Consider the following 18,655-nt stretch of genomic DNA (forward strand, 5'->3'; position numbering starts at 1 on the left):
AGGATTAAAATGTAGATGTTGAATATTAAATCTGGAGGTCTTATTTCTATATCATTCAAAAGGAAATTTATTCCAAAATAGAAGTGGGAATGTAAGATAAGGGCATTATACCTGGTTTACACACACACACACACACACACACACACACACACACACACACACACACACACATTGCCTTTTTGTTGTTCATTCATTTACTCATGTTTTCACTCTGTGAACCATAGCACTACAATACTGTCTGTGGGTTTTCTTGGCAAAGATATTGGAGCAGTTTGCCATGTTCCATTTTAGAAGAGAAAGACAAACAGGTTAAGTGACTTGCCTAGAGTCACACAGCAGTGTATCTGAGGCTGAATTTGAACTCATCTTCCTGACTCCAGGTCCTTCACTCTATTCACCAACCACCTAGCTGCCTCAAGAGATCACCTACTTTCTTTTATTTTATAGTTGTGGAAACTGTGATCCAATAAGGTTGTCATTATTCCATAAGTCTGTTTCATAATTTCAGATTCATAATTCAGATTCATAATTTCAGACCTGGAAAGGACCTAGAAGTTCATCTAGGTCAACTACCTAATTTTATAGATTTGCAAACTGAGTTCCAAATAGATTGATGAATGATTTGCTCAAGGTCCCCAAGTAGCCTGAATCTAAGATCTCTGTAAGATGTAAACCTCTTAAAGGTAAAGACTGGCTTTGTATTTTGACTTTGTATTGCCAGAATTGAAGGTACTTAATAAAGGCTTAATAGGTTGAATTGTATCAAATCTCTATGATCTTATTCTATGATTTAATTGTTGAGCTAAAGCTTCTAAGATTTAGCTGTTAATGGAGGTATGACCTTTCCTAGAGGTATCTGCATTTGTGGGATTCTGGGAAACCAAAAAGCATTCCAGAAGTCCTGTTCAGGACACCTAAAATCTCATAGCACAGTAGACTGTTGACTCTATTTTGAGTCCTGAAGATTATAAGGGAATAAATATATACTTGTAACTCTCTGAGTTATTGGTTCAAAGTCCTTGACTAGAAAATTGCTCTCTTATTGCCTTGGGACAGCTCTTCCACCTTTATTTAACTTTTAATGCTTGCCTTTTCTCCTCCAACTGAGTTACAGGATGGCAAGAAACTGATCACAGGATTCATCCTGTGTCTCCTCCAGGCCCTAGCACAAAGGCCTCCTTGCACACTGAAAGTTGAGTTCTAAACATTATATAATGGCCTTTCATTTTTCTGTATTAAAAAAATTATAGTGCACTCTACACAAACACTTTCCATCAAACAATCTATGTGAATGATTTTCTTAGATCATGTTCTAGTCAAGTAAAATGTAAAATTTATTAGTTTATAACAACACAAAGAAATCTTAAATAATAAAAAATAACAATTGTGATAAATTCATTGCTTGAGAATCATAGACACATAGATTCATAATAACACCAACAAGTATTTTATAAACTGTTTATGTGTTCTAGGCACTCTGATGGGAATACAAATATATGCAAAACATAACAGTCCTCAAGTAACTTACATTTTCATTTGGAAAGGCAAGACTAAAAAAAGGGGGGGAGGGATGGGAGATGGGACGTAGTAGAAGAAGTAGTAAGGAACCCAAGAATGGAGCCCAGAGAGGAATGAAGGAGTGAATGTAGCTGGCATAGACACTTAAAATAGAGGTCCTGGAGGGAACAATCAGAGGGGAGGTTAAATGTGCAGTATGATTTTCTAAGGATGAGAAGGCTGTAGGAAAAGAATGATCTTCCAGGGTCAGAAGGCTTCAGAGGCAAGGTGGAAAAAGAAATTTGTAGTTAAGGACAAAGTTCTTCACTATCATTTTGCAGTTGGGGCAATGAAGGTCCAAAGAATTCTTAAATTCTCTGTTCAGTTCTCTGATTTGTCCAAGTCATACATGTAATGAATAGCAAAATTAAGATTAAAATCTAGAAACTCTGATTCTGAGCCTAGTACACATTGCCAGTATTCTCTTCTGTCTTCCAAAACCAAAAGGAAAATGTGATGAATGTGTGTCCCCCAAAATCTTTAAGCCTACAATCCAAGTACTTGGAACCAGAGACATAAGAAGAACATGGAATGATCTTCCTGCCTAACTTAAACCTCAGGTAGGAATGGGTCCTGGCCTTAAGACATCCCTCACCCAACCTGAACCTTTCTTCATCCATGTAGTGATGGAGGCCTGAGACTGAGTATATCAGGCTTTCATTACTGGAGTCCATGGCTGAGCAACACTGTAACACTAAACCTTGGGGAACCTAGAGTAGATAAAATAGGCTCTAGCATCACTCACCATAGGACAGGGCTTGTGGAAGACTCCAGATTGTTATTATGGTGCATCACTGCCATAATTTTACCATATGGGAAGGGTGAGAAAGCGTAGGTTGCAAATCCATACTCCCCCCCAAAAAAACAGGCATGACAGCAATGCTCCCCTTCTGCTTCTCTTCCCCAAGTGATTGAAGGGAGTTCATTATGCTAGCCTTACTCCTGTTGACTTTAATTCTATTTTCATTGAAAAAAACTGATTTATTTTTGCAGGAGTTGTACTAATAGCCAATAATTTTGACCATTACTTTTACATGGCAACTTTCTTTCCTTCCTAAATTCTCCCTTCAGGGAACATGCCCCACAGGTTTTTTTAATTTAGATTTTCTTCTAAGTATAGAACAAACAAACCCAAACCCAAAATCTAAAACACTTAATTTTTTCAATGTTCCTAGTTCTCATACCTCCTACCATTGATTTAATTTACCTAAACTATTAAATTAAGAAAATAGAAGATTTTTTTAATTAAACAAAAGCATGTTTGGCTAATTTTCCTCTATTCAATAATAAGCATTAAGTAATGACTTTGAAGGTACTGTGTGCTAGGTGCCGGGAGAACAAGGACAAAACAACCAAACAAAAACCAACCCTTTCTCCTAAGGGGCTTATATTTTACTGACTTTACCAGTGATCCCTTATTCCATTCTCACTTGGCCTAGTTTGGTTTAATATAAACTTGGCACCTAGCCTCCAAAGGCATTCTCAAAAGTCAACCAAGGCCAGGTTATGACAGGATGTTTCTAGATGTGGAGTCTAGAAGAAAGGATAGATCCTGTGAGTCAGAAGATCAAACTTCTCCATGCCCTTTTGGACTTTTTTGTTTAACCTTGAATGAGTCATTTCTTTAGACCTCAATTTCTTGGTCTCCTGATGGACAGCCATTAGGAAAACAATCTTATACCTAGAGAAAACTCTTTTCAACAAATGTGCTCTGTATCTGTAAGATATAATTAACAGTGATAAGTGAGAACCTTGTTCACTGCTCCAAGGGCATTCACTAACTGTCCATGAAATTGTGGAAGAAGAGTAAGATAGAGTGAATTCTTTAGCATTTTGCCATTTATTTACCAAGTGCTTTCCTTGAGGAATGAAAGAGGGTGATGTAAGCATTCTTACCTCCACTTTACAGTGACTTGCCAAAATGGTCATCAAGCCTTCTGAAGCAGTAAGGAAGGCCTTGTTTCAAATCTTATCATGGCTCAATGACCAATTATTTGTCCATGTTACTGTGATCTCCCAATCTCAGGGTCTTTATTCATATTTGGTATATGTGGGGATATATTAGTGACCCCATAGGATTATTTCAAAGGTCAAATGAAATAATGTACATAGAGAACTTCGTAACCTTAAAAGCATCATTATAGTGATGTTCACTTGTGTCCATCTCTTTCTAAATCTATTTGGTGTTTTCTTGGCAAAGATACTAGTGATTTGCCATTTCCTCTGCTGGCTCATTTGACAGGAGAAAACTGAGGAAAAAGGGTGAAATGACTTGTCCAGGTTACACAATTAGTAAGTGAGGCCAGATTTAAACTCAGGAAAATGAGTCTTCTTCTTTTCTTCTTTCTTTCTTTCTTTCTTTCTTTCTTTCTTTCTTTCTTTCTTTCTTTCTTTCTTTCTTTCTTTCTTTCTTTCTTTTCTTTCCTTCTTCTTCTTCCTTTTTGAACTAGACTTTTTATTTTATTCCTACTATACTCTATTTACATGTAAAAACAAGTTTCAATATTCATTTCTAAAACCCAAGGTCCCAAATTCTCTCCCTTCTTCCCACCCCATTCCCCCTCATTGATAAAGCAAGTTACTTGATATAGATTCAAAATGTGTGATCATGAAAAACATCACCATATTGTCATGTAAAAGCAAATGCAACGCCATCCCCCAAAAAAAGAAACCTCAAGAAAAATAAAGTAGGAAAAAAGTATCTGTATTCAGACACCAATGAATTCTGTCTTTGGGATGAATAATATTCTTTTATCACGAGTCCTTCAGAGTTCTGTTGGGTCACAGCATTGCTGAGAAAAGATAGGCCATTCATAGTTGCTTATCCTGCAATATTGCTATTAATTTATATACTATACATTTTCCATTGCATCTACTCTTGTGAGTTTTTTACTGTTCATCATTTCCTGTAACAGAACAGCATTTCATCTTAATCATATACCACAATTTGTTCAGCCTATCCCCAAATGCTGTGCATCCCCTCAGTCTGCAGCTTCCCACCACCAGGAAAGAGCTGCTATAAATATCCCTAAACATGATGGTCCTTTTCTTCCTGCATTTCATCTCTTCTGGAATATAGACCTAAGAGTGGCATCACTAGGCCAAAGGGTAGGCATGATTTTGTAGCCCCTTGGGCATAGATCCAAATTGCTCTACAGAATTGTTGAATCGTTTCACAACTCTTCCAGCAATGCATCAATGTCTCAATTTCCCTACATTTCTTCCAACATTTGTCATTTTCTCCTTCTGTCCTATTAATCAATTCAATAGGCATAAGGTAGTAGCTCAGAATTGTTCCACTAGCATTTCTCCTATCAATAGTGAGTTAGGGCATATTTTTAAAAAATGATTTAAATAGACTGCATTGATAAATTCATCTGAAAACTGTTCATATCTCTTGATCACTTATCAATTGGGGAATGTGTCTTATTTTTATAAATTTGACTCGGTTCTCTTTGTTTGAGAAATGAAGTCTTTGTCAGAGAAATTTGTTTCAATATTTTTTCCACAGTTATATTTGTTAATTGTGTTTCCCTCCATCCTATTCCCTCCACCCCCATTTATTCTATTCTCTCTCCTTTCACTTTGTCCTTTTTCAAAAATATTTTACATCTGATTACTCCCTTTCCACAATCTTCCCTCCCTTCTATTGCCTACCCCACCCCCTTTCTTCCATCCCTTTCCTTTTCTACTTTCTTCTAGACTAAGATAGATTTCTATACCCAATTGAGTGTTTGTTATTCTCTCTCTGAGCCAATTCTGATCTAAGACTCACTCAGTCCACCTCACCTTCCCCCTCTTCCACTCCATTGCAATAGCTTTTTTGTCTCTTTTATGTGAAATACCTTACTCCATTTTACCTCTCCTTTCCCTTTCTCCCAGTTTATTCCTCTCTCACCCATTAACTCAATATTTTTAATATATTATACCTTCCAATTCAACTTCCATCTGTGCCTTATCAGAGGCTCTTTCTAACTGCCCTAATTAATAAGAAAGTTATCAGTATCAGAAAGTGAGTCTTCTTGACTCCAGACTTGGCCTTATCCACTGTACCCCTTAGCTGCCCCTGAACCTTCATTATTGCTTGTAATTTGTTCATTTATGTATGATTGGTTCTCTAGCATATTCCCCACAATTAGTCATTATACTACTTAGGGCAGATTCTGTAGAGAAACATGGGCAGGGTTCATACTTTAGTGTGATAATAAAAGAAAAATTTTATTGTATCAACCCAGTTGGTTTTCTCTGATAACAAACAACATCAGCCCTGTTGTTCCAGAACCAGACTTGCTAAATTTATGGAGACTTATCATCAGGTTGGGTAAATTTATTTTGGCTACCATAACTCAAAGAGTAGGTTGTAGCAAGGCCACAATCAATACTAGTAGAAAGAGTGCCTTCATTGATGTGATCTCAGATCCTTGAAGCATTAAAATAAATATTCCTGCTACTACCTTTAATTACTAAATTACTACCAATAGTTGTCTATTATTTTATTTTTTCCATTCTTTATTACTTTAATGGCACTGATTCTCCTTCTACCTTCTGACCACTCCTTCTTTGTCTTCCTTGCTGGATCTTTATCCATGCCATGTCTGTTGACTGTGCTCCAGGGTACCTCTTTCCTTTTTCTATTTCTTCTATATGATCTCCCTTAGCTTCAGTTATCAATCTTATCCAGATGTGTATATCCAGTCCTAGTCTCTCTTCTGAGTTCTAATTCCTCATCATGAAATCTTAGATTGGATGTCTCATAAGCATATCAAGATTAACAGGTCCAAAGTAAACTCAGCATATTTCTCCCTGAACCAAGAGTTCTTTTCCTAGGGGTTCAGAGAAGAAGTCCATGGATGGATTTCAAAGGGGAATGGGTTTGTGAATTTGTATTCGGAAAAAAAATTACATCTTTATTTTCACTAACCTTTCACTGAAATTTAGCATTTATCTCTATTTTGAATATAAGAAACTAACCATTACTCTAACAAAGATTCCATAGACTTTCCCAGACTGCCAAAGGGAGTCTATGATACCAAAAAAAAAAATCCCTGCCCTATACCCTTTTTTCTTCCCACCTTTCTAATTACTGTCATCTTCTGAGTCATCCAGAGTCACAACTTTAGCATCATTCTGGACATTTCATTCATCTAAAATAGCCAATGAGTTGCCTAATCTTGCCATTTCTACCTTTGCAATATCTATTCTATATGACTTCAATGGAAGCCCTTCTCTTCTCTTGCCTGGACTAATGTAGTCGCTTTCCTAAATTGGTCTCTTGGCTTCAAATCTCTCTCCTCTTCACCCTACACTCCAAACAGCTTCCAGAGTGGTTTCCTAAAACATACATCTGACAACTTGTGGTCATTCCCCTACTCGGTAAATTCCAGTGCCTCCCTATTTCCTCCAGGAGAATCAAATATAAAAAAATCCTCACTGGTATTTAAAGCTCTTCAAAAGCCTTCCTGCCTTTGTAGTCCTCTTTTGCATAATCTCTTCTACACAAGCACAAGACCCAGCTAACATATTAGAATGTGAGGTTCTTCAGAGCAGAGATTATTTTTATATGTCTTTATATCCTCAGAACTTAGCACAATAACTGGCACCCACAACTGCTTAATTAATGTTTGCTGAATGTCAACTTCAGTTTTTCCCCCTGGTAATAGTAAGATGAGATTCCTTATTTCAGACTCCATACATATAGTAAGAAATAACTATCTGCCTGTACAATATTTGATCACTCATCCAGTTTTCATTCATTAAACAAATATTTATCAAGCATCTACTCATGTCCTTTCTGGAAGGGGAAATAATGGACAAAAATAATTGGAGAAGGCAGTCTGGACTTGATGCTTCACAAAGACATTAGCTAGGTGCCAGAGCCATCAAGACTCAAGATGAGGACTCAAGTGTCCTGTATCTAAGTCCTTAGAGTCCCTCACCAACCATTTAATAGTCAAGGAAGACAAGTCAAGTCACCATTCTGGAACTTTGTTTACTCAACTTTCAAATGAATGAGCTAGACTGAATGTTCTTTAACTACAAAAACCAGTTACTATCACTTGTGAAATTGAGTAACCCTTTTCTAGAAGCTGACATATTGGCTATCCTTTCTACCTCTGTTGTTCCCTATAACTGTAGGAGCAGTTAGAGCTCTGAGGATAGAGTAAGAAATACCCAAGTACAAATTTGATCTCAGATACTTGCCAACTTCCTGATCCTGGCCAAGTCCTCTGTCTGTCTGAGTTTCCTCAATTATAAATTGGGGAAATTCTGCAACCTGATCCCAGGAATATTGTGAAGACCAAATGAGGTATTTGTAAAATGCTTGACATATAGAAGATGTTTAATAAAAATTTGTTTCTTTCCCTTTCTTCCATCCACCCTTATCACCACATAACCCTTTTTTAAACAAAAATAAATTGAGGCTCCCTCATTTTCCCTACTCCATATCTTCAAGTTCAACCATTTTCTCCTCTTGTCTCTCCCCTTTGGAAGATGCCTCATCTTTTTCATAATAATGGTGACTTGTAGTGCCTCATATTTTTATGGTAGTCTATGTTTCTTCCCAACCACCCTGAGAAGTCGATAATAAAAATGTTGCCAATTTACAGGTTAGGAAAAGATTTGCCTATTGTCCTGAGGATATAGTACATACACACGCACATAGGATGCCTATGTATGTACTATATCCATAGTTATTTAACATGTTGTCTCCTCCTCTAGAATATAAGTTCCTTGAGGGCAAAAACAATCCTTTCGTTGTATTCCCAGTAATGCTTGATATATGGGAAGCATTTAAATGCTTGATGACTTATTGAATGACTTGACTAGGATCACAAGGTTAGTAATGTTACTTTCTGATTGAAATTGCAGCATTCTCCACCAAGCCAAGCTGTCTCTCTGAATTGCAACCAGTTCCTATCTACTGGTTCCTTCTACACAGCTCAGGTCACAGACTATCCTTAAAAAAAACCAACCAAATATATCTCTTAGATCAAGTTATTTTAATATATTGTTCCAACTTTTCTTTCTGAAACTCTTCAACAAAGGAGTCTACACTCCTCTTTTTTAATTTCCTTATCACTTACTTTCTCCTCTGCTTCTTAGGATCAATCTGTTTGTAAACTTCACCTTTCTGCCAAAAATCTACCAAAAATTGATCCCTCCATTGCTCAATCCAATGACCTTTCCTCGGACTTCATTCTTCTTTCTGGATGGTCTCTCTTCTACTGGTTTCCATGACATTGTTATCTTCTGAATTGAACAAAGATTTACTAAATGTCCATGAAGTGCCAGATACTGTGCCCCAAGCACTTTATAAATTTTATCTCTTTTGATCCTCCCAACATTTTGGGGTGGTAGGTCTTATTATTATCTCCGTGCTTTCTCCATCTCAGTCTAATTTACTGGGTTAATCCATCAATCAACTAACCAACAATAGGTATTTATCAAATACCAATTCTGTTAGGTACTGGTCATATATGCAAAAATAAGAGTGAGGTATCTCCTGCTTTCAAAGAGCATAGTTTCTTATGAGTCCTCATCTTTCTCTCCCCTCCAAATTTGGATGTCCCTCATAGTTATGTTAGAAGCGATCTTCGCTTTCCTTTCCCTATAGTTTCTCCCTTGTTAATCTCATCTATTGACTTCTAAATCTATATCTCACCCTAATTTCTTTTCATAGCTCCAACCCTATATCAACAGCTGCCTGATGGGCTCATCCTGGAAACACCTCAAACTCTCAGGGCATCTAAAATGGAATCCATTAACTTGCCTTCAAAACCTTTCCTTCCTTTAAAATTCTTAAATTCTTTTAAGGACAATGTGTCATTGTCCCAGTCACCCGAGTGTGTAACCTCAGAGTCATCTTTGACTCTTACCTCTCTCTTTCCTTTTTCTATCAGTTATCATGTCTGGCTTATTTTCCCTTTGTGATTTATTCATGTGACTAACAACCAAATCCAGGATATTACTGTCCCTCTCGTCTAGACAACTGTAATTGCCTCCTAAGTGGTCTCTTTGCTTCCTGTCTTTCTTTTCTCTTTTCCACTGGCTTTCTATACAACTACCAAAGCAATTTTCTTAAGGGACTGATTTGACCATCACTCTCCCCTGCCCAAAACCTTCAATAGTTCCCTATCACCTCTAAGATAGACTACATTCTCTTTAAGTTGATATTTAAAGTGTTCCATACTCCTAAACAAAGCATCCTTTTCACAGTCATTTTACTTTCTTATTCCCCTTCATGAACACTATATTTTAGCCCAACTGGACTGCTATTTCATGAATTCAACACATGGTATTTTCTGGTTCTCTTTATCATAGTGCCATATACCATGCCCAGAATAAATTCTGTAGTAATCGTGGCCTTTAAGTATTCTTTTTTTCCTCAAGGATTAGCTCAGATTGCCACTCCACCATGCAGCCTCCTCTCAACTTCTCCCTCTGAGATGTTAGAGATCATGCTCAAAGATTCTTAGAGTTTTTTGCATGGATCTCTTCTTTTCCATCACCATTCCTTACCTTGCACTAAGTTTTCTTTACATGTGTATTATACTCCCCCAGTCTGATTCTGGTTTGGTATATTCCCTCTCTGAAAAGTCTTTGGGTTCCCAGACTTCCTTTCAGCATCTCTTTCCTTCTTAATTATCTCTCCTTCATTTTGTTCCAGCTAGGTTTTCCTACCAGGTGGTCTCCTTCTCCCAAGAAGTTTCTTGAAGTCATGGAATGTTTTCTTTAATCACTGAACTAAGTGCCAGCACAATACCTTGCATATGGGAAGTGCTCAATACATATTGAATTGAAAATGAGCATATATGAAATGTATTTGCTAAATTATTAATACCATGTAATATAAACATATATTAATAGAATGATGGCAATGATGAGAATGATACTCTCTTTTCTGTATATTTAGGGGGAGACTGCTGCTATTATTATTATTTTTTATTTTTAAACTAGAATAGTCAGGGCACATTTTGTTGTTCAAAGTCTACTTGAGACAGAACCTGTTTTCCCAGTTTTGGGATGTCTCCCACTTCTGAGTAAGGGAAGAAGATGCCATCCATAAATAGTAGATCATCTGTGTCTAAGAACCAGACAGATTACTTCACAATCCTTAAAAGGTTACTAACTTCTGCTTTTATCCCTCTTAATATTTGTCATCTCATGAGGAGGAATTCACCTGCAATCAGTCTCAATAAAGTGCAATCTATAGACTCTGAAACTAAAGAGTGATTCTGAGTCACCCAGAGCTGGGTGCAAATCCTGGTAGTGCTAGTTACTTCCTGGGTGACCCTGACCAGGTCAATTTACTTCTCTGATGAGCCTCAACTTTATGTCTGTGACATGAAGAACCTGAACCAGTTGACTTTTCATGTCCCTTCTGGTTCTAAATCTACGATCCCATGATTCCCACTGAAAAGTCTTTGGGTTCCCAGACTTCCTTTCAGCATTTCCTTCCTTCTTTCCTTCTTCTTAGTTTCCTTCATTTTACTCCTGCTAGCTTTCCCTACTAAGTGTTCTCCCACTCCCAAAGGGTTAATTTCATTTTAATGGAGAACTTGGAAAAAACTCAAGAACCTTCTAGGCCTGAAAGATTGAATGACTATCTAATGATGGTGCATTAGTTAGTAGAGTAGGAAGGATATTTGTCATGTATTGCCTTCTCAAATCACACTAGGCCCTGCTGGAAATTTCTGAGCTTGAAGGGAAATGAGAGGAGTTTGTGGCTTCAGTAGTTCCAGAGACAGAGATTATTCTGTTAGGGGTAATCTCCAACTACACTTTAAACACACAAGGTTTGGGGTACATTGTTTGGGGAAAGGTTTCCTATCACAAGAATTGCTTTTTCTTTTCTTTTTTTCCCCATACAATACACAAAGCCCTCTCTTTTCCTATTCTACTCTCTCCTGGGGAAAAGTGGATTAACTCATGCCAGAATTGCTTTGTAATAGGCAAAAGTAAAGGTAATTTGGGAATTTATTTGTCATTGACTTGCCCCTGGAACTTGATGGAAGATATGACTGAGGAGATTGGAAGGAATCCCAGAGATCATCTAGTTCAGGACTTCTTAACCTAGATCTATGTACTCTTGCTTTTTTTTCTTAACATTTTGATAACTGCAATTCAATGTAATTGTTTTCCTTTGTAATTCTGTTATTTTATTCTATTGTATTGACTTTTGGAAGGCAGTGGGGTTAAGTGACTTGCCCATGGTCACACAGCTAAGTGTCTGATGTTACATTTGAACTCAGGTCCTCCTGACTTCAGGGCTGGTGCTCTATCTACTGTGCTACCTAGCTGTCCCTAATTCTGTTATTTATATTGTGCATTTATAAGCACTTTTCTGAGAAGGAATCTATCTACTTCACCAGATTGTCAAAACCATCTAGAACCGAAAAAAGATTAAGAAGCCCTGATCTAGACCAACTTCTTTATTTTATAGAGGAGGACACTGAGATCACAGAACCAGTAAGAAGCAGAATTAAGATTTCAGCTACATACCCAGTGCCCTTTCTAGTGTACTTCTTTGCCTCCCTAATACTCAAAGAGAATTCTCCTTTCTCTACTATCCATCAGCACCAATCTTTTTTTGGGGTGAATATAGATGTGCTGCAGTCAGTCCATACCAACTTATTGGTACTGATTATTAAATTTTCAGTATGAACATTTATACATTGGAAATCAGGCAAGGCTATAAAACAAGACTTGATTGTTTTGTTGATTATATAGACAACTGGAAGTAATGGAAAAACGTTAATGCTTCATATTAAGCATATAAATGTATCATAAAATAGGGATAATGTGGGGGAAGGAATGATTGTTTTTTTTGTTTGTTTTTGCAAAGTGATGGGGTTAAGTGACTTGTCAAAGGTCACACAGCTAGGTGATTGTTAAGTGTCTGAGTCCAAATTTGAACTCAGGTCTTCCTGACTCCAGGGCTGGTGCTCTAGCCACTGCCATCTAGCTGCCCTGAAGGAAAGATTGTTAAACATTTACCAGCATATTATTAGGTGAATGAATGCTTTGGCTATTGGGATTTCGCCATATCACTTGTAGGCAGCTTATATGCCCAGCATATAAAACAGATATTCCTGATGCAGGAATTTTGTATGGATAGGTTATATCAGAGGCAGAGAATGTCTGGCATGAGGGCCATATAAGGCCCACAAAATCATTTGGTCTGATTTTGCCAAATCAACAGTAGGCAGGACTCTAAATTTAACAAATCTAGGAGTTTTTTAGGGATGAATTAATGAAATATTTGACCAAATTTAAGCAGGCTTTTTTGTTTGTTTGTTTTGGTTTTATTTTGTTTTTTGTTTTTTTTTTTGTTTTTGCCAGGCAATGGGGTTAAATGACTGGCCCAAGATCACACAGCTAAGTAAGTATTAAGGGGTTTTGGTTACATTTGAACTCAGGTCCTCCTGACTCCAGGGTCAGTGCTCTGTTCCCTGCACCACCTAACTACCCAGGCTAATTTTTAAGTTGACAATTTTGTATGACCCAAGAATGATGTTAGAAATATCCAAATCCTTAGCAGAAAAAAGGTTCCCCACTCCTGAGTTATAGGATGCATAAAAATGTAAATTATTAGAGACAAGAAACTTCAGCTGAAAAGTGAACATCCCCAAATGGGGAGCAATGTCCACAAATTTCATGAGTTTTTATGGCCCTCTACAGGGTCAGTGGAAAGAGCCTCTGATTTGGAGACAGTGGATTTGGGTTTGAACCCCAATTCTGCCCATTACTACTTGGGTCACCTTAAGGCAAATCATGTCCTGACTCTGGGCCTCAGATACCTCATCTATAAAATGAGGGAGTTGGGTTAGATGAGCTAAAAGGTTCATTTCAGCTCTGCTATTTTATGATCTGATTGTAAAAGTATAAAAGGACTTTTGTTTACCTACTTCCTAACTGTAATTGAGAATCATGATCTAGCTGTATGTTCAATATAGCTAATTAACAGTGATCATTCCATTTTTCATAGGTTTTTGAATAATACATTTGACTTCCACTCAGTTTTTTTAAACTAATTATTAATAATGTTAAAATAATGACTCCCATGTCACACTTCAATGATGAGGCTCTTAATCTGCTGCTGTGTTCAAATATTTTGAAATGTGTTACTTATGCCTATTCAGATAGCAAGGGAAATATTGTCCAACTGAAGAGATGAAGAATAAATTTTCTAGTGCATATATGTAGTCTTTGGTATGCCACAAGAGGTGTTCTGTCTCAAGAGTCTATACTTAGTGGTTATAAGGGCTGTCACTTGTCCTTATTCACCAACTACATGTCACTGATCTTGGGAAGATCCTCTTTCTTTCTGTGCTTAAGTCACTTTCCATGGAAAATGAGGCCATTTCAAGTAAATTATGCTTCTAGGTTCTTGCTCCTCCCAATGTGTCCTGTGATCCTCACCTTTCCTGATTACTCTCACTGATACATGTCCTCAGTGCTTTGAACTGGTTTTGGTAATAATTATGTGGAATGGCTTACTCGTCCACATTATACTTTAACACTCCCTCCCTTTGTCATTCACACTAAGTCTGAGGAATGAATGATTAACAGGGGTTAGTATTATGAATTTAAGTGGGTTCACTACAGCTAACCTTTCATTGTCAGGCAGATCCAGGGAATAGGTGATCTCACAGTGGGCCAGTCTACTGTAAGTAGAAATGTGTATTTGTAGAGCCTGAATGCAGAGCAGAAATACTTTTTTTTTTTTTACTTTATTTTTCTTGGGGGTTTTTTGGTCTGTGTTTTCTTTCACAGAATGATTTACATAGAAATTTGCATGACTATACAAATATAATCTAGGTCAATTTGTCTCCTCAGTGATAGGGAGGGAGAGAATTTGGGTTTCAAAATGTCAAAAAATGTTAAAATTGATATTACATGTAATTGGGAAAATAAAATATTAAGTTTCAAAAAAGCAAGATGCATATATGGAGGAGTGTTGAGGGATGGGGAGGGGAAAGAAAATTAAAAAACTATTAAAATAGTTCCTATTATTTTTCCAGGCACTGTAGTGAATGGTTTAAATATCTCATTTGATCCTCACAACAGTTCTGAGGCCCAGATGCTATTATTATTATCATCCCTGTTTTACATTTGGGGAAAATAAGGAAAGCAGCAGTTAAGAGCCTTGTCAGGCTCATCCAGCTAGTAAGTGTCTAGACATCTACTAAGTGGATTTGAACTTAGGTCTTTCTGACTCTAAGTCTTGAGCCAACAAACTGCCTTTGCTTTTCTGACTATTAGAATGGAGCTACAAAGATTCCAAAGAATAGCCTTCAGTCCTCTGACACACCCATTACCAACCACCTCACCTGATAATTTGCATCACTAGCAGGTCAACTTTCTCCTCTTCTCCCTGTTATTTCTTGGCCTCCCCCCAAAGCCTTCCTTTGGTTATTCAGTCTTCTTCATGTTCTCCTTTCTCCTCCTATCAAAATCATATCCATCATGTTTAATAGTTATTTGTCTATGTTTTAACCCATAATTACATTGTAAACCCTTTGAGAAGAGGATCTATGTTTTCCTAAAAAGTCCCTGTTTTGGTTCTCCAGAGAGACAAAGCAGATGAAGGAAGGAAAAGAAGAGGAGATAAATTCACCAGGTACCACTGCCACAGCACATTATATCCTAGGAGACCACTCCTTAAACAGGTTATTCAGACAAAGCTTCAGCTGCACATGATTATATTATGTCTGAGATATTAATGCCCTTTCTTTCCAATGGGTTGACCATTGACCCAGTGAGTATCCTGTAATCCCCAGGGCTCCAAAGTTCCCAGGCTTCTCCCATCCCAAGAGATTTCTGCTTCCTAGGATCCTTTGATTCTTCATTTAAGTTGGGAGTGGGGGCAGACACAACTAGATTTTCCATCAGTTTCCTTGGCAATAAAATGCTACATTTATGTTTGCATATCAACAGAGCCTTACACACAATAGGAACTTAATAAATGCTTGAAAGAATCTTTCAAAACCACAACTAATTTTGCCTCTTTCAAGTTTTTACTTGACACTCATGATTTCACTGATGTCTCCATTTTTTGAACCCTTATTTCTTATTGTGGGCACACAATGTCTCATATTTTTCTCAAAAGAAAAATAATATATCACATATATATGGTTTGTCCCTCCAGTGAAATCATGAATTTCTAGAGAGAAGAAATAAAATCAGACATTCTTCTATATCTTCTAGAGCAATAAAAATGGAGAGAAGACACAGTAGGTTTTTGACAAATCAACATTAAATTGAATTGAAAATCTACTAACTTTAGAAAAACTTACTAGGTAAGGTTAGGTGTCTTAGAGTCCCAACCTTGGAATCAGGAAGATCTTGGTACAAGTCCTGAATCCATTTCATTGTAGCAATGTGACCATGGCTTGGCCTTTCAGCGTCCCAGGCCCTCTGTAAGGCAGGGGATCTTAACCTGGGATCCACAGACATCAAAAGGGTCCATGAAACTGGATGAGGGGGAAAAAATTACATTTTTTACTTTTAAGAGAATTGATTTCCTTTGTAATACTCCATTTTTTAGGGGTGGCTAGGTGGATAGAGCACAGTGGATAGAGCACCGATCTTGGAGTCAAGAGTACCTGGGTTCAAATCTGGCCTCATACACTTAATAATTGCCTAGCTGTGTGGCCTTGGGCAAGCCACTCAACCCCATTGCCTTGAAAAAAATCTAAAAAAATACTCCATTTTTTATTCTATGCCTTTGAAAACATTGTTCTGAGAGAGTCCAGAGACTATACCAGATTGCCAAAGGCATCTGATAGAAGAAAAAGTTAAGAAACTCTGCTCTAAACTATTTTTAAATGACTTCAATTAATGCTGATGACTCCCAGGATTATAGAGATGGGAAAGGAAGAGGAAGGAAATAAATATTTATAGAATGCCTACTATGTGCCAGAGGGTGGCCAGGTGGTACAACAACAACCCCAGGAGGACCTGAGTTCAAATCTAACCTCAGACATTCAACACTCTTGCTGTGTGACCTTGGTCAAGTCACTTAACCCTGATTGTGTCACATCCAGAGGCATCTCTAATTGTCCTGATTCATATCTGACCACGGGATCCTAATGACTCTGGAGGAGAAAGTGAGGCTGGTGACTTAGCAAAGCATCCCCTTATTCAAATCTAATTCACTTGCTTGTCATGGCATCATCTTTCTGAAGTCATGGTCCTCTGAGAACGAAGGACAAACAACAACTATGTGCTCGGTTAGTTGGTTGGTCAGTTAGTTCTTATCCTTTGTTATTGAAGAAGACCAAAATGACATCCCTATGTTTGAGACAAATTACGTGTCCAACTGTGGCTAATCAGACCAGTATGAGCTTGGAAAGCTCTACCACAACAGGTTGGGCACAAATAGTCTATGTGAACACCTGGGTGGGTACTCTAAACTTATGTATGTCATGTTTCCTTTGAGCTGCTTCACTTCTGCTTTCCTCATAGAGTGCAGCACCCTCTCTGATGAGGGTACACCATGCCAGGTGGTCCTGTGAAAGTGTCTCCTATGCTGTACAATCAATTCTAAAATTCTTCAATGAGGACTTCAGGGTGTCTCAGTATTGCTTCTTCTGACTCTCTCATGAGCACTTACCTTGTGTGAGTTCTCCATAAAAAAATTTTTTTGACAAGTGCACATCTAACATTCTTACAATGTATCCAGCCCATTGTAGTTGTACTCTCTTTAGTAATGCTGGAATGCTAAGCAGTTTAGTTCGAGAAAGGACCTCAGTGTCTGATATCCTCTTCTGCCAGATGATCTAAAGAATCTTCCTAAGACAATTTAAATGGAAATGATTTTGTTTCCTGACATGGCACTGGGAGACTGTCCAGGTTTCACAGGCTTACAGCAATGAAGTCAGCACAACAGCTCTGTAGATCTTCAGTTTGGTAGTCAATCTAATACCTATTCTCTCCCACACTTTCTTTCAGAGGCTCCCAAATACTGAGCTAGCTCTGGCAATGCAAAGATCAAACTCATTGTCAATGTGTACCTCCTTGGAAAGGACACTACAAAATAAGTGAACTTGTCCGCAGTACTCAAAATTTCTCCATTTGCTGTAATCTATGGTTCTGTGTGTGGATGGTATGGTGCTGGCTGATGGAGCACCTGTGTATTATTCTTGGTGTAAATTGTTAGACCAAAATTAGTACAAACAGCAAAGAATCAATCCATTCTTTGTTGCATCTCAGCTTCAGAGGCTGCATTGAGTACAAAATCATCTGCAAACAGAAGATCATGCACCAATACTCCCTCCACTTTGGTCTTGGTTTGTAGCCTGAAAAGGTGAAGAATTTGTCATCAATGTGGTAGCTGACCTTGAGGCCATGTTCATCCTCAGTGAAGGTATTTGGTAACATGGCTGAAAACATCATGCTAAAAAGTATTGGAGCAAGGACACATCCTTGACATACAATACTAATAAACTCCAAGCAATTTTGACATAATTTTCCATTAACCCTCATGACCGATGGCATCAAAGTCCATGGTCAGATCTATAAATGTTGTATACAGACTTCTATTCTGTTTCTAGAATTTTTCCTGGAGTTGTTAGGCAGCAAACACCATGTCGACTGCTCCTTGACCCTTTCTGAAGCCACACTGGCTCTCAGGGAGGTGACCAACTTCCAGGTGAAGGATCAGCCTATTGAGAAGAAGAACTCTGGCAAGAATCTTACCAGCAATGTCTAATAAGTGATTGTCACTGTACAATATATTCCCTTTACCTTTAGAGAGATGGAGTATAGAGGCATCCTTGAATTATTGGGGATGACCTCTTTATGCTATATAATCTATATAGTCAGTTTTTGGATGAGCAATGGACCCCCCCCACTTGAAAATCTCAGCTGGAATAGAATCAGTACCAGGTGCTTTGCCACTTGAAAGGAGCCTAATGACATTCAAAATCTCTTCTTCAGTTGGAACTTCAGCCAGGGACTGATTCACTTCAACTTGAGGTAAATGGTCAATGACTTCTGCATTGATTGATGATGGTCTGTTAAGAACACTATGGAAGTGTTCAGCCCATCTCTTTAGGATCATGTGCCTAAGGCTAATCATTGTGGCTCCATC

The 18,655-nt window shown here is 37.8% G+C and overlaps 1 protein-coding gene across 6 annotated transcripts in view; it reads left to right on the forward strand.

Annotated features, from left to right (window-relative positions):
- The window catches only part of PAQR5 (progestin and adipoQ receptor family member 5), a 91,680-nt gene that overhangs the window by 19,340 nt on the left and 53,685 nt on the right, over positions 1-18,655 (forward strand). For 2 of the 6 annotated variants that reach the window (XM_074234502.1, XM_074234503.1), the window contains one exon: positions 12,901-12,940. The exons of the other annotated variants lie outside the window; for them this stretch is intronic. The gene's annotated coding sequence lies outside the window, so the exon portion shown is untranslated. The remainder of the gene's footprint in view (positions 1-12,900; positions 12,941-18,655) is intronic. 6 annotated transcript variants of the gene reach the window in all.

Source organism: Macrotis lagotis, chromosome 4 (genome assembly GCF_037893015.1).
Source record: "Macrotis lagotis isolate mMagLag1 chromosome 4, bilby.v1.9.chrom.fasta, whole genome shotgun sequence".
NCBI classification, from domain to species: domain Eukaryota; kingdom Metazoa; phylum Chordata; class Mammalia; order Peramelemorphia; family Peramelidae; genus Macrotis; species Macrotis lagotis.